This window comes from Gorilla gorilla, chromosome 18 (genome assembly GCF_029281585.2).
Source record: "Gorilla gorilla gorilla isolate KB3781 chromosome 18, NHGRI_mGorGor1-v2.1_pri, whole genome shotgun sequence".
Classification (NCBI taxonomy): domain Eukaryota; kingdom Metazoa; phylum Chordata; class Mammalia; order Primates; family Hominidae; genus Gorilla; species Gorilla gorilla.
Genome location: NC_073242.2, coordinates 115,503,184 through 115,517,527, shown reverse-complemented (window position 1 = coordinate 115,517,527; position 14,344 = coordinate 115,503,184). Strand labels below are relative to the sequence as shown.

At 47.4% G+C, this 14,344-nt stretch overlaps 1 protein-coding gene across 6 annotated transcripts in view; it reads left to right on the top strand.

Annotated features, from left to right (window-relative positions):
- The window catches only part of ZDHHC7 (zDHHC palmitoyltransferase 7), a 53,322-nt gene that overhangs the window by 19,159 nt on the left and 19,819 nt on the right, over positions 1 to 14,344 (top strand). For 4 of the 6 annotated variants that reach the window (XM_031002936.3, XM_063700372.1, XM_031002934.3 and 1 more), the window contains exon 2: positions 12,578 to 12,663. The gene's annotated coding sequence lies outside the window, so the exon portion shown is untranslated. Of the gene's footprint in view, positions 1 to 1,521; positions 1,629 to 12,577; positions 12,664 to 14,344 lie in introns of all 6 variants that reach the window. The other 2 variants (XM_063700374.1, XM_063700373.1) reach the window with 1 other exon arrangement.

Sequence of the window (14,344 nt, the reverse complement as noted above, 5' to 3'; positions counted from 1 at the left end):
GGCTTTTTTTGCGGGGGGAGTGTAGGTGGTGGTTCCCAAAACCACCCTTGGGTGAAGTCCAGGGAAGTACCAGATGGGGAAGCACCAAAGGCACGATTATCCTCTCCCTGTGGACTCAGAACACGTTACTTTTTTGGCATTGATGTGTGACAATATGCATGGAGTATTGCCAGCCTGGGAAGCTCACCTGAGTCTTTGTGGTCAGTTTTTGTTGAGGCCCCATTATGCAGGCATGATTGATTGCCCACATGGTTGATCTTAGTTCCCAGATAGACTGATACCCTGTGATGAAGAGCTCCCCCCTCACCCTACATCATATTGTTAGCTGAGGACAAAGGGCAGACCTCTTTTTGGGTAAGATTAAATAAGGTTAAATTGTTTTTTGTTTGTTTGCTTTGAGAGGGTCTTGCTCTTTTGCCCAGGCTGGAGTGTGGTGGCACAATCATGGCTTACTACAGCCTTGATCTCCTGGGCTCAAGTGGTTTCTTCTGCCTCAGCCTCCCAGTTAACAGGGACCACAGGTGTACGCCACCATGTCCAGCTTATTTTTTGTAGAGATAGGATCTCACTATGATACCCAGGCTGGTCTGAAACCCCTGGTCCCAAGCAATCCACCTGCCTTGGCCGCCCAGAGGCATGTTATACTGTGCCTGGCCTGGTTAAATTATTTACTACATATCCTACTTCTTTCCTGGTCCCTTCCTACTTGAAAATACTGTATACTATTTTGCTTTGCCATTGACAAATGACTATCCCTTCTAGAACATGGAGGAGACACAGGCCACAGGGAGAGCTCTCAACCTTAGTTCCCTTTTAACTGAAATGTCTTCGAATATCTATCCATCAGTCATTTTCTTCTGCTTTGCCTCTGAGGAAGAGACAGTGCCTCCTTCCTGATGTTAACGCTTGTGTCTGCTTTGGTCTGCTTGTTATGGGACTGTGAATTATCATTTACTATCTCTTGCCTTTTTGATTGTTTTTTCCAGTTGCTGGTTTCTTCACTTCTATTTACAAACATATCCTTGTCTTGGTAATCTTGGCCCTGCTTGCTACTGAGTTCCATTCCATTCCATTCTTTTTTTTTTTTTTTTTTGAGATGGAGTATCACTCTGTTGCCCAGGCTGGAGTGCAATGGCGTGGTCTCGGCTCACTGCAACCTCCGCCTCCCAGGTTCAAGCGATTCTGCTGCCTCAGCCTCCCGAGTAGCTGGGATTACAGGCACCCACCATCATGCCCGGCTAATTTTTGTATTTTTTCAGAGATGGGTTTTTACCATGTTGGCCAGGCTGATCTTGAACTCCTGACCTCAGGTGATCCACCTGCCCTGGCCTCCCAAAGTGCTGGGATTACAGGCATGAGCCACCTTGCCTAGCCTCCATTCCATTCTTGAAAAACTTTTCAGTAGAATCCTATTAATCCTCTAATCAAACCCAGACTCTGTATGGGGCCCAGACAATGCCTTATTTTGGTTCAGCATCTTACGGTTTTGAAAACACTGTGTTCTTCTACGGTGTCTTATAGGTAGTGGGTGCTTGAAAACTGTTTGGTGAATGAATAATTTGGCAAGGCAGAGAAAGAATTCTAATTGGAGGAAACAGGAGCAAAACCACAGAGCTATGAAAGGCGAGGTAAGGGGAATCCAAAGGAGCACCATATGGAAGAGAGTGGGGAATGTTGAGCCTGGAAAGGTTGGGAGAGCCAGAAGGTTTTGCAACAGGTTGATTTTGTGACCTGTGCTGTGGTTTTGTTTTATTTAATTTTTTATTATTACTATTTTTGAGACAGGGTGTTATTCTATCACCTAGGCTGGAGTGCAGTGGCATGATCTCAACTTACTGCAGCCTCAACCTCCTGGGCTGAAGTGATCCTCCCACCTTAGCCTCCTGAGTAGCTGGGGCTACAGGTGCATGCCACTGAAACTGGCTCCTTTTTTTTTAAATTATAGAAAGGGGGTCAGGCCAGTTGCTCAGGCCTGTCTTGAACTCCATGTTGCTCAGGCTGGTCTTGAACTCCTGAGATCAAATGATCTGCCCTCCTCAGCCTCCTAAAGTGCCGGGATTACAGGTATACCGGTGCCACTGCACCTGGCCCTATATATTATTTTAAAATTATTTAATTTTATTTTTCAAGGAATTTTTATTTAGGTTTTTAATTTTTTTGAGACAGGGTCTCTCTCTGTTACTCAGGCTGGAGTACAGTGATGCAGTCATAGCTCACTGCAGCCTTGAACGCCTGGGCTCAAGTAATCCTCCTGCCTCAGCCTCTCGAGTAGCTGGGACTACAGCTGTGTACCACTGCGCCCAGCTAATTAAAAATTTTTTTTTGTAGAGATAGGGTCTCGCTATGTTGCCCAGGCTGGTCTTTTAACTCAAGTGTTCCTCCTGCGTTTGCCTCTCAAAGCACTGGGATTACAAGTGTGAGCCGCCACCCCTGGCCTGTGCTGTGATTTTCAACGGTGATTCTTGCAGCCATGTGGAGAGCCATTGGAATCTAGTGACCCTTGAAGTTAGCGTTCTGCAGAGGTACAGGCTAGAGATGAGGGCTGCCTAAATTTGGGTTGTGGGAAAGGTGAGAAGGATCAGAGCTGTAAGTGGGAAGTGTCGTCATACATGTAGGGATGGAGGAATTTTGTGTCCAGAGGCTAAAAGGTGGTGAATCAATCCTGGCTGCATGAGGAATGTCACTGATTTGGAAAAAGACGCTAGCTCTATGTTAAGCTGGTGGTTTGGTTCACCGGGAAACACTGCCGTTCATTTGCAGCACTGCGTGAGGAGGGGCAGTCAGCTAGAGAGGCTTCCAGTCTCATTGGAGACCAGCTTTTACAGTTCACTGAAATGTTTTGAATTCTTAGATTCCATATTTCCAACATTCAATTTTATTCATTACAGAATGCACTTTCTTAAACTGAGTGCTCTGGAAGCCAGTGTATTTTAATGGAAGAACACGGGCTTTGGAATCAAAACAGTTCTGACTCCACCCTAACTGGCTGTGGACCTGAGCAAGGCACTTAGCCTCTAAGACTCAATTTTGTCATCCTGAAAATGAGCTCGTGATACGCCTGGCTTTTAGGGTGGTGGTCACGTGTGTAAATCTCCTGACAAACAGAGTAGATGCTCAGTAAATAGCCTTTCTTCTCACCTTCAAATGTTTTATGTTGTCATTAACTTGTAATTGAGAGCTAAATGTATTATTGGCATGTCATATTTTCTTAGTATTTTGAACTCTGGTTAATCTGGCATTATAAAAGCTCATTTTGTATTAAACAAGGAAACTCTAGGAAGATAGGGAAGGAGGTTGGGAATACCAGCCTGATTGAGGCTCTGCTCTTCCTGGGACAGGATGCTTAATGAGGTTTGGAACTCTAGAGTTCTTTTTATTTCTGGATTTAGATTTCTTGAGGGTTTAGTTACCATGCTGGGATTTTTAAAAATAGCTGCTCCATTTGACTGTCAAAGTTAGATTGTGGCTCTCGTACAGGGATGAAAGGGGAACCTTTGGGGTACGAGTAAGCATTCCTTGGAGACCACCTCATCTGGCCTGCGTGCTCTAGTGAGGTCCCGCGCACATGTTTTCTGGACCTGAAGTTGTGACTTCCCTACAGGTGGGGTTTTTCTCTTCACCCCCTTCTCCCTCTTTCTCTGTAACCCTTGTGCATTTCTCTTCTACTCCTTTTCTGCCAGGCTCCTTTGGGCCTCTGGCCCACTCCCCTGGCAGATCTTATCACACGCCCCTGTCATTTGCCTGTGGACTTCCTTTCTACTTTTTCTTGTCTCCCTCAAGCACCCTCCTTCCCTTACTTATTCACTCAACAAATGTTTGTGGAGTGCGTGGTGAACCCGGGAGTGCTGGGGATACTATGAGTAACATTCCATTGAGGTGATGGCAGAACAAGCAGCCAGGGAGAGGCTGCTAGGAAGGGAGGCCAGCAGGCTCCAGATGGAGTGGGGCTTTCTAGGCCATGGTGGTGGGGTGGAGTTGGGGGTGGGGTGGGATTTTATTCACACTGAAAAGGCAGTGATTGCATGAGCTTAGGGAGGGGAGTGACATGATCTGATTTATGTCTGTAGAAGACCACTCTGGGTGCTGCATGGGGGACTGGACTGTTGGGTGAGCAGAGGCATGAGAGTAGAGAGAGGACTGGTTAGCAGGTGATCTGAGCACTCCCCAGGTGAGAGCTCATGGGACCTTGGTCTGGGCAGGTGAGGAGGTGGGAGAAGTGGTCGGATTTGGGGTAGGTTTAGAGGTGCACCCCATAGGACTTGCTGATTGGCTAGATGTGGAGAGGTGGGGAATGAGATACATGAAGGGCGGGGCCTTTTTTTTTGGGTGTGGTGTGCCGTTTATTGAGATGGGAAAGAGTGGGGTCGTGACTGAGTGGGGGAGGTTCTGCTTTGACCCTCCTGCCCTGGAGGGTCAGTGGCCTGCCCTGGAGGGTCAGAGTTGTTAAGTGGCCAGTTGGATAGACGCCCTTAGGGATGCATTGTCAGCCTGAGAGTTTTCCAGATATCTTTTTTTGTTTAAACTTTGTGAAACTGAGGTTCCCCATGAGCTCCTTTGTGGAGAGCATGTAGATGAAGGGAAGGCCGAGGACTAAGCCCCGGTGCTCCTGGCGTTTTCATGGGTGGAGGAGAAGTATCCAGTCAGAGATCGGGTGTGGCTAGGGGGAAGGGAAGTCAGTGTTGTCCCCCAGGCCCCTCACTCCTGAGACTGGTGTTCCCTCTCCCACTTCCACGGTTCATTGTGTGCTGTGTGTGTTCCCCCACTTTGCCATGTTTTTGATCTGCAGTGTTCTGATCCTACTGTAGAGTGATTAAGTATTTTAATATCAAATGCTCTTCTAGAAAGGTCTGGCAAGGTCACTATTCGCCGTATGACTTATGTGCCAGCATATCATTGAGATCTGGCTTGAGTTGGGTTAATATTCTGGTGTGGATTTTTTTTTTCCTTAAAAGTAATATTCTGATCTTTGGATTCAGTAATTTGAGTAGAAAATCATGGTTTCTTAGAGCATCATTTCCTATGGTAGGATTTGAAAGGACAAACTGAATATTTCATGATTGCCAGTTGATGGCAAGAGCACTTAGGAGCGCAGTCGCCATCAGCTCACTGCAGTGGGTCAGCTGAGTGCTGCGCTCCTTTTGTGAGTTGAGGGAGGACGTGAGCTCCCTCTGTAGCCTTCCCCACCTTGACTCAGGTTCCCTGCCTCATCCGGGCTGGTGGCATACCTGGGATGTGGCCCCCTGTTTGCACGGCCCATAGGAACCACTGCCTCCGGATCTTACAGCGCCCCCCTGGACCCAGCCTCAGTCCTGCCCCTCACTTCCTCTGAGTCTGTTTCTCAGGCTCCTCGGGCCCTCAGTGCCCTGAGTTTCGGTCACTTGGCTTACCAGGCCTCTCCTCCTGCCCCCTGGACTCTGAGGTTGGCCTCTCCCGCTTGCATCTTGGTCTTGCCTTCGTTACTCTGCTTTTCTAGCCCATCATCCTGGCTAATCTCCAGCCCTGGGTAAGTTTACGTTGCTGGGCTGGGCTTTTGGATAAAAGGACCAGCCATTCCCATCCTCTTTGAGACAGTTAAGGTGTCAGCATTGTCTGGGCCCCACAGGGTGACAGTTCAGGCCCCTCTTGGCTGCCACCTCTCCACCCGATTTCCATTTTGTGGTCTCCATAGGCCCTCCCAGCGCCGCAGCCCCGCTCCTCCTCTCTGCTGAGACATTCAGCACTTGTCTTCCTGAGTGCGAACTGCTTTCACTTCTCTTCATCCCCGGGTTTCCCCTTTCTTCCTCCAGGGAGGAAGGATCATTCCGCTTTGTCGACCATCCCCCCACTCCACCCACGCTTTCTCCTATCAATAAAATTCACACTTGATTCAGATTTCCTCAGCTTTTCCTTAATGTCCTTTCTCTGTCCCAGGATCCCACCCAGGATCACACAGGACGTGAGTGGGCACATCTCGTTAGCCCCTCTTGGCTGTGGTGCTTTCTCAGGCGTTCCTTGTTTGGATGACTGGCACTTGTGAGCAGTGCTGTGGGTCAGGGATTTTTTTGTAGGATGCTCTTCTCTTGGGACTTGTTTGATATTTTCCTCATGACTAGACTTGGGTGATGCAGTTAGAGGGCCTGTCTCGCCACAGCCTGTCAAGGCTGCCTTCTGTCCACACGACTCATTGCTATGGATGTGGCCTTGAACACCTGGCTGACTGAGGTGGTGGTTGCCAAGTTTCTCCTCAGTAAAGTTATTTTCCTCCTTTCCGTACTCCACTCGTTAGAAACTGTCCCTGTGAACGGCCATACATGAGGGGTGGGGAGCAGCGTCCTCCCTGCTGGGGGAGGAGGAGCCGCAGGCATTCCTCGGACTCGTGGCGCTGGGTATTTGTCTATTTTCTGTTTATTCAGCCGCTGCTTTATATCAGTCTGGACTCGTGCATGTTTATTTGATGCTTCGGGTTATAAAGCAATACTATTTTCTTTTCCTGGAAAAAGCTTTGGCCATTGGGAACTCTTTTACTTGGTTCCTATATCCTTTTCATGAGCCCACCTGTCCCCATGATTGTGTGTGTGTATTGTGAACACTTCATTATTCTCTGGCAATACAAGATGCTCCAAGCTCATCTTGTATATATATATATTTTTTTTTGCCTCAGTCCTGGTTCCTTTTATTTATTAGAGAATGGTATTAAAAACCAAGATCTGTGGTGGCTCACATCTATAATCCCAGCACTTTGGCCTACATGGGAAGATCGCTTGAGCCCAGGAGTTCAAGACCAGCCTGGGCAACATAGCAAGATCCCATCTTGAATATTAAACAACAACAACAACAAACCAAGATCTGGGAATTAGGTGTGCTGGTGGCTGTTGGTGTGTTGCTTCTAGGCCGTCTCAGCTGACAGAGCAAGTAAATATATGTGTGGATGCTAACCCATGTGTGTATACATATCTGTAGATATTTCCATATGCAACTACTTGTATCTTCCTTAAACCAAAAACTTAGGTCATTCTAGCTTCCTCCTCTTGCTTACCTGGAAACTTCCACCCCAACAGTGAGAAGCCTGGCTCTTGCCATCCATTTACTTAATTTTTTTCTTTTTTTTTTTTTTTGAGACAGGGTCTTGCTCTCTTGCCCAGGCTGGAGTGCAGTGGTGCGATCTTGGCCCACTGCAACCTCAGCCTCCAGGGTTCAAGTGATTTTCCTGCCTCAGCCGCCCAAGTAGCTAGGATTACAGGTACTAGCCACCATGCCTGGCTAATTTTTGTATTTTTAGTAGAGACGGGGTTTCGCCGTGTTGGCTAGGCTGGTCTTGAACTCCTGACCTCAAGTGATCCACCCACCTTGGCCTCCCAAAGTGCTGGGATTACGGGCATGAGCCACCGCGCCCGGCCCCAGTTATCTTTTAAACCATCTGGTTTACCTAAGGTCTGGTGCCTCCCATTCCAGCAGAGTGAAGTCCAGAGTTGCAGGTTTCTTAGCGTGGCATTCAGGCTGTGGTTCCATTGGACCTCAGGCTTGTCCTTCTGGTCACATTCCCCTCTGGAATGCTGAATTCCCTTCTGCCTCTGTGCTGTGTCACATGATTGTCCTCTCTTGTCCATATCTTGCTGGTCTGCTGGGGCCCACCCATGCTGTCTGTTGTCTTTATTGACACTTTCTCTGGTTCTTCCAGAAGTAGCTGTTTTCATTTCTCTCCCTGATCACACTTTGCTGCTAACTTGGGGAAAGCACTTTGCACATTGGATCCCCACCTCGCTGCTGCGTGTGCTCTGCTCCTGTGGCTCAGGCTGTCTTTGGCTGCACATCCTTGAGGCCTTGCACAGAGTACGTGCTTGGATGCTCACCCCCCAACTCCCCAGCCTGATGTTTGAATTGAGTGGACTGTTCATGGCAGGGGTTGAGTTTGTTTTGTATCCTTCTGTCCTAAAACAGGTTTGCTTAATTCCGTTTTTTATGGGGCTGAAGTGGGTGTATGAACAGTAAAGCAACGACAAGTTTAAATAGTATTTTAATATAAACATGGATACCAGACTCTAGGGTGGACATTCTTAGCAGTGCAGTGGTAAAAATAATTATGTCTTAGTTCTTTTCTGTAGTCACTGATCACCAGAGAATACTGGTATCTTTTGTTTACTTGTTTTCAGTGTGTTCCTGAGAAATACATTTTCTGTTTATAGCCAAGGAAAAAAGTAAGGGCGAAGAGCTTAAGACACTTGCTTGAAGTTACAGACACAAGTAAATCCAAGACAGGGTCTGGACTCAGGAACGCGGGTTATCCAGGAAGAAAAGTGACTTTGCTGCTCGCTGGGACTTGCCTTGTGCCGCACCCTTGCACTGTCACACCGGCCGTACATACCTGTGCTGGGTATTTTTTCTCCTGCTCAGGTTTTTAATTGAGGCATGATTAATGTACAGTGAAATGCACAATTTTATTTTATTTTATTTTATTTTAGAGACAGGGTCTTGCTCTGTTGCCCAGGCTGGAGTGCAGTGGCACAAACACAGCTCACTGCAGCCTCGACCTCCGAGACTCAAGCGATCATCCTGCCTCAGCCTCCTGAGCAGCTGGGAGTACAGGCCCTGCCCGGCCAATTTTTAAAAAAATTTTTTTGTAGAGACAGGGTCTTGCCATGTTGCCCAGATTAGTCTTGAACTCTTGGGCTTAAGTGATCCTGCCTTGGACTCCCAAAGCACTGGGATTATAGGTATGAGCCACTGTGCCCGGCCCCACAATTTAAAGTGTATAGTCTATTGGGCTTTTCTTAAACAGTGAATTGTATTTTGTTTTGACAAACGCATATGCCTGTGTCACCCACTTCCCTCTCAAGATACAGGCATGTCTGTCAACTTACAATGTTACCTTGGCCCTCTCCACAGTCCCTTCTGTTTGTGCTCAAATCCTTATTCTGATTTCTTTCTAAGTAAACGAGTTTGCCTCATTTAGAATATCATACACATAGACTCACACTGTATATATTCTTCCGTGTCTGGCTTCTTTCACTTAGCATAATATTTTGGAGATTTAGCCATGTTGCTTGTATCAGTAATATTTTCCTGCTTTTTTGCTCAAAAGTATGCCATTATGTGAATACACCAATGTTTGTTATCTATTTCCTGTTGACGGGTTTGAGTTGTTTTCTGTTTGGGGGTATTATGAACAAAGCTGCTGTGAACAGTATTGGACAAGTTTTTGTGTTCATATTTATATTTATTTTTCTTGGGTAAATACCTGGAAGTGGAATCTCTGAGTCACAGGGTAGGTATTTGTTTAACTTTGAGAAAGTGCCAGACTGCTTTCCAAAGTGGTTACTTTTTTAAATTTATAAAATTAATTGGAGATTTGATCTCATTGTAGAAAATCTGGTGTAGACCTGATGCTTGCGATTCACAGTCCTGAATTTTGCAAACCAGTTTCCGATTTTAAGACATTGCTAAGATAAGCTCATTGGAAAACAGTTCGAAATATTACTAAGGATTTCAAGTTTCTGGTGCATAGATATTTGAATAAAGTTACTATATATAAATGCTGCATTTAGGCTGGGCACGGTGGCTCACGCCTCTAATCCCAGCACTTTGGGAGGCTGAGGCGGGTGGATCACCTGAGGTCAGGAGTTCGAGACCAGCCTGGCTAACATGGTGAAACCCTGTTTCTACTAAAAATACAAAAAATTAGCTGGGAGTGGTGGCGGGCTCCTGTAATCCCAGCTACTCGGGAGGCTGAGGCAAGAGAATTGCTTGAACCCCGGAGGCGGAAGTTGCGGTGAGCCGAGATTGCGCCACTGCACTCCAGCCTGGGCAAAGGAGTGAGACTCCATCTCAAAAAAAAAAAAAAAAAAAAAAAAAGGTTCAGAAGGGATTGAGAGCTGGAGCTCTGTTGGGGAACCAGTGCTGTGTCAGTGTTTGTCTAGGGCCTGGGCAGAAGCTTGAGGGAGAAGCAACTCCTGAGGGATCTTGCAGTCGGTGTGATGGGCACAGGGACCTCCACGGAGCGGGCCCAGGTGGAGGCTTGGCACACTAGGGCGGGAGACAGCGAGCCATCTCGGGTTATCGGGAGGCACCCCAGAATATGTTTTCAGAAACTAGTCAGGGCTCTTGGTTTCAGACAACAGACAGCAGCTGGGGGTTGACTCAGGCAGAAAAAGCACCGTCGTGGAAGCATCTCAGCTACAGATGGAGTGGAGGAGCCAGGCAGCCGGCGCCGAAGCCAGAGCCGAAACCTACCACAAGGAGATCTGCTTGCGCCCTTTTCTCCCAGGGACCCCCGTGCTCAACCTCTGTTGTTTGGAAGGTGGACCTCCTGACCCGATCTTCTAATTTTTTTTTTTTTTTTTTTTAGGAGACAGTCTCACACTGTCACCCAGGCTGGAGTGCAGTGGCGCGATCTCGGCTCACTGCAAGCTCCGCCTCCCGGGTTCGTGCCGTTCTCCTGTCTCAGCCTCCCGAGTAGCTGGGACTACAGGCGCCCGCCACCACGCCCGGCTAATTTTTTTTTATTTTTAGTAGAGACGGGGTTTCACCGTGTTAGCTAGGTTGGTCTCGATCTCCTGACCTCGTGATCCGCCCGCCTCGGCCTCCCAAAGTGCTGGGATTACAGACCCGATCTTCTAATTTTATTTTACATTCTCTCCTCAGTGTTTTCTCTCTGTCTTCTAGTTCTCCTCTCTGGGACATTTCTATTTTTTTTTTTTTTTTTAGATGGAGTCTCGCTCTGTCGCCCAGGCTGGATGGAGTGTAGTGGCGCCATCTCGGCCCAATGCAAGCTCCGCGTCACGGGTTCACGCCATTCTCCTGCCTCAGCCTCCCGAGTAGCTGGGACTACAGGCGCCCGCCACCACGCCCAGCTAATTTTTGTATTTTTAGTAGAGACGGGGTTTCACTGTTTTAGCCAGGATGGTCTCGATCTCCTGACCTTGTGATCTGCCCGCCTCGGCCTCCCAAAGTGCTGGGATTACAGGCGTGAGCCACCGTGCCTGGCCCACTTCTACTCTTTTGTCCAATTCTGTTTAAGAATATTTAGAGGCCGGGCGTGCTGTCTCACACCTTTAATCCCAGCACTATGGGAGGCGTAGGCGGGCGGATCACGAGGTCAGGAGATCGAGACCATTCTGGATAACATGGTGAAACCCCGTCTCTACTAAAAATACAAAAGATAATTAGCTGGGTGTGGTGGCGGGCACCTGTAGTCCCAGCTACTCAGGAGGCTGAGGCAGGAGAATGGCGTGAACCCGGGAGGCGGAGTTTGCAGTGAGCCGAGATTGCACCACTGCACTCCAGCCTGGGCGACAGAACAAGACTCCATCTCAAAAAAAAAAAAAAGAAAATTTAGAATGTATAGACTGTTGTATTTTCGTTGTAGAATAACCAGGAAGTTCTTAAACTGTTCCTTTTTTTGTTTCACAGAACCAATCTCTTCTCTTATTTTGAAGAATATGAATTTTACCTATGCCTTGTTGACATTTTCTTCTGTGTGCATTGTGCGTGTTCTGGACTCTTACCCTTCATTTCTGTTTTGTGCTCTTTCATGAATCATGTTTGGATTTAATTTTTTTTTTTTTTTTGAGACAGAGTCTAGCTCTGTTGCCCAGGCTGGAGTGCAGTGGTGCCATCTTGGCTTACTGCAACCTCCGCCTCATGGGTTCAAGCAGTTCTCTGCCACAGCCTCCCGAGTAGCTGGGATTACAAGCGCTGCCCACCACCACGCCCAGCTAATTTTTGTATTTTTAGTAGCAACGGGGTTGCACCATCTTGGCCAGGCTGGTCTTGAACTTCTGACCTCGTGATCCACCCGCCTCGGCCTCCCAAAGTGCTGGGATTACAGGCGTGAGCCACCGCGCCTGGCCTGGACTTTCTTTTTTTATAATGGAGCTACGACAAGCACTTGGAACCTCTCTGTCCGTGGCGGGGGTTTCCCTGTGGCCCTCGACTTAGGGAGGTCTGACAGTGAATCTGACCTTCTTGTTGGGTTTTCCCTACATCGCAGAGTCTTTAGACCTTTTTCTTGTGTCATATTAGTGCTAGAGAGGATTCCTCGACCCTCCCATCTGTCAGGGTTCAGGGAGCTACGTGGGAGATGCGTGCCAGGAGTCTCTGCTCTCATTGAGTGGCCCTCACTGGGTTCCACTGTCTTCCTTCACCTCCTCGCCCTTCCCACAGCAGGGCCTGCCATTCTAGTCCACCCCTCCTGCCTCAAGTGCTCTCTCTCTCTGTTCTGTGATTCCTTTAATGTGGCCAGTAAATCAGCTTATTGACGGTAGAAGTGCAGGCTGCCCAGATTTGGTCTGCCCTGGGGGATTTTTCTGGAGGGATTTTAGCTTATAGATCTGTATTTAACACTGGGGCTAAAAGAGCAGGAGGGTAAATGGAAATATTTAAAATAAATTACTTGATTTCCAGGATTGTGAATTTACCTAGTAATCAAAACTTAGAAGAGCAATGATTTCATACTTAAGGACAGTTCTGAGTGACAGAACTTGATGCGTCGAATGTTACGTTGCTTATATACGCTCCAAAAATTAATCATACCCTAAGAAATATGACACACGTCTGTCATAAAATAAATCACTTTTTCTAATCAGATTTTATTACCTTTCAGATCCGATCACATAGGACAGTATGCACCTTAAGATCCTGAAGAAACGGCACAAAATGTTCAAGTGATGTTTAGAAATAACTTGTGAGGTAAGAGTGTGATTATTTAGGGTCTAATCACTGTTTCCTTTCTCACAGCTGACAGTAGCTTGTATATTACTAAAAAGGTAACCTGTGCATGTGGTAAAGCAGAGGCGTGGTGCCAAGCTGACAGGCACGCTTTCCTTTTCACCTGCTGCCTTCCGGTCCTAAAAGGAGGGTGTATCTGTGGAGGGGACTCCATGAATTGAATTGATGAGTTCTTGGCCAGTATCACAAGATGAGGGGAATACCCCGCTTTCCACCTGAAATGGAAAGTGGTTTGTTTTTTTTTGTCTGTTTTTTTTGAGACGGAGTCTCAGTCTGTTGCCTAGGCTAGAGTGCAGTGGCGTGATCTTGGCTCTCTGCGACCTCTGTCTCCCAGTTTCAAGCGATTCTTCTGCCTCAGCCTCCCTAGTAGCTGGGATTACAGGCACCCACCATCATGCCCGGCTAATTTTTATATTTTTGGTAGAGAGGCGGTTTCACCATGTTGGCCAGGCTGGTCTTGAACTCCTGACCACAAGTGATCCACTCGCCTTGGCCTCCCAAAGTGCTGGGATTACAGGCGTGAGCCACTGTGCCCGTCCTGAAACAGAAAGTTTTTGCTTGTGTGGTTGTCCCTTTAAATATGGAGATTTGTAGTGTTGCTTTTGGTGTTCTGGGAAACAGGGCTTTATTTAACATGCCGAGAAAGAGCTTAGGTTCGGGAGTGTTGAGAAAATCCCATTAAATCGGCCATTAGGGTAGAAGAGTGATGCTGGGACATCTGTGTGAGAGTGCCTGGTGTTTGACAGTTCCCTCAGAAACTGTCTTGAGTATGAAGTCAACGGTGGTTTTGGAATTCAGTGCAGAATAAGGCTGTGCCCTTGCTCCTAAGGAATGTGTACATTTTAATACCGCATCTCAAATGGTCGTGCTGTTTGCTTTTAGATTAGCTTCCATGTAAAGGAATGGTTTCTTCATTTCTTTCCCTCCCTTCCTGTTGCATTACTCAAGTGTAAATACAGTGACTCAGAGACACGAGTGAGTGCACTGTGTTACTGAGAGCTGTATTTGTCCAGCCTAACCTTGCTATATTCGTTTGTTGCTTTGTTGAAAATAAAGCGATTTTTGGATTTCATGTTGACTTCTAATGGATCTTACAGATATGGCACTAAAGCCCTCAAGTATTATACGTCACCCTAATATGTGCTTATAGGAACGTCCTGCCATGGCCAGTGTTTGGTGTCTGTGGGCGCTCTCCTTACACAGCTGTGCCTGCCATCCGCACCCCCAGGTCAGGCATGGAGCCACAGCAGCATCCTGCACTCCGTGGAGGTCTTACCAGGACCTGAACCAGGAAGGCGGAGCTGAGCTGGCTCAGGTGTCACATGTGTGCCTTTAGAAGACTTTCAAGAGGCCCTGCTTTCTGGAGAGAGCTCAGACTGCCCAAACATTGTGCTCTGACAAAAGTATAGCTTGTTTTACTGCCCGGAAAGCACCCTTCCTTTTCTCATGGAACGTGTCCTATTAGAGAAGTCACCATAAAGCAAAATGATTCTGCTCAGAGGAATTTTTCAGCTTATGGCCTTGATGTACCTGGGCCCACAGATAACGATTCACCAAGAAACTTAGATGGAAATCAGCAGGAGGTGATTGGAATCTGAGAGAGGGACTGCTTGCTTTTTGTTGCATCTGCCTTTTAGCAAAC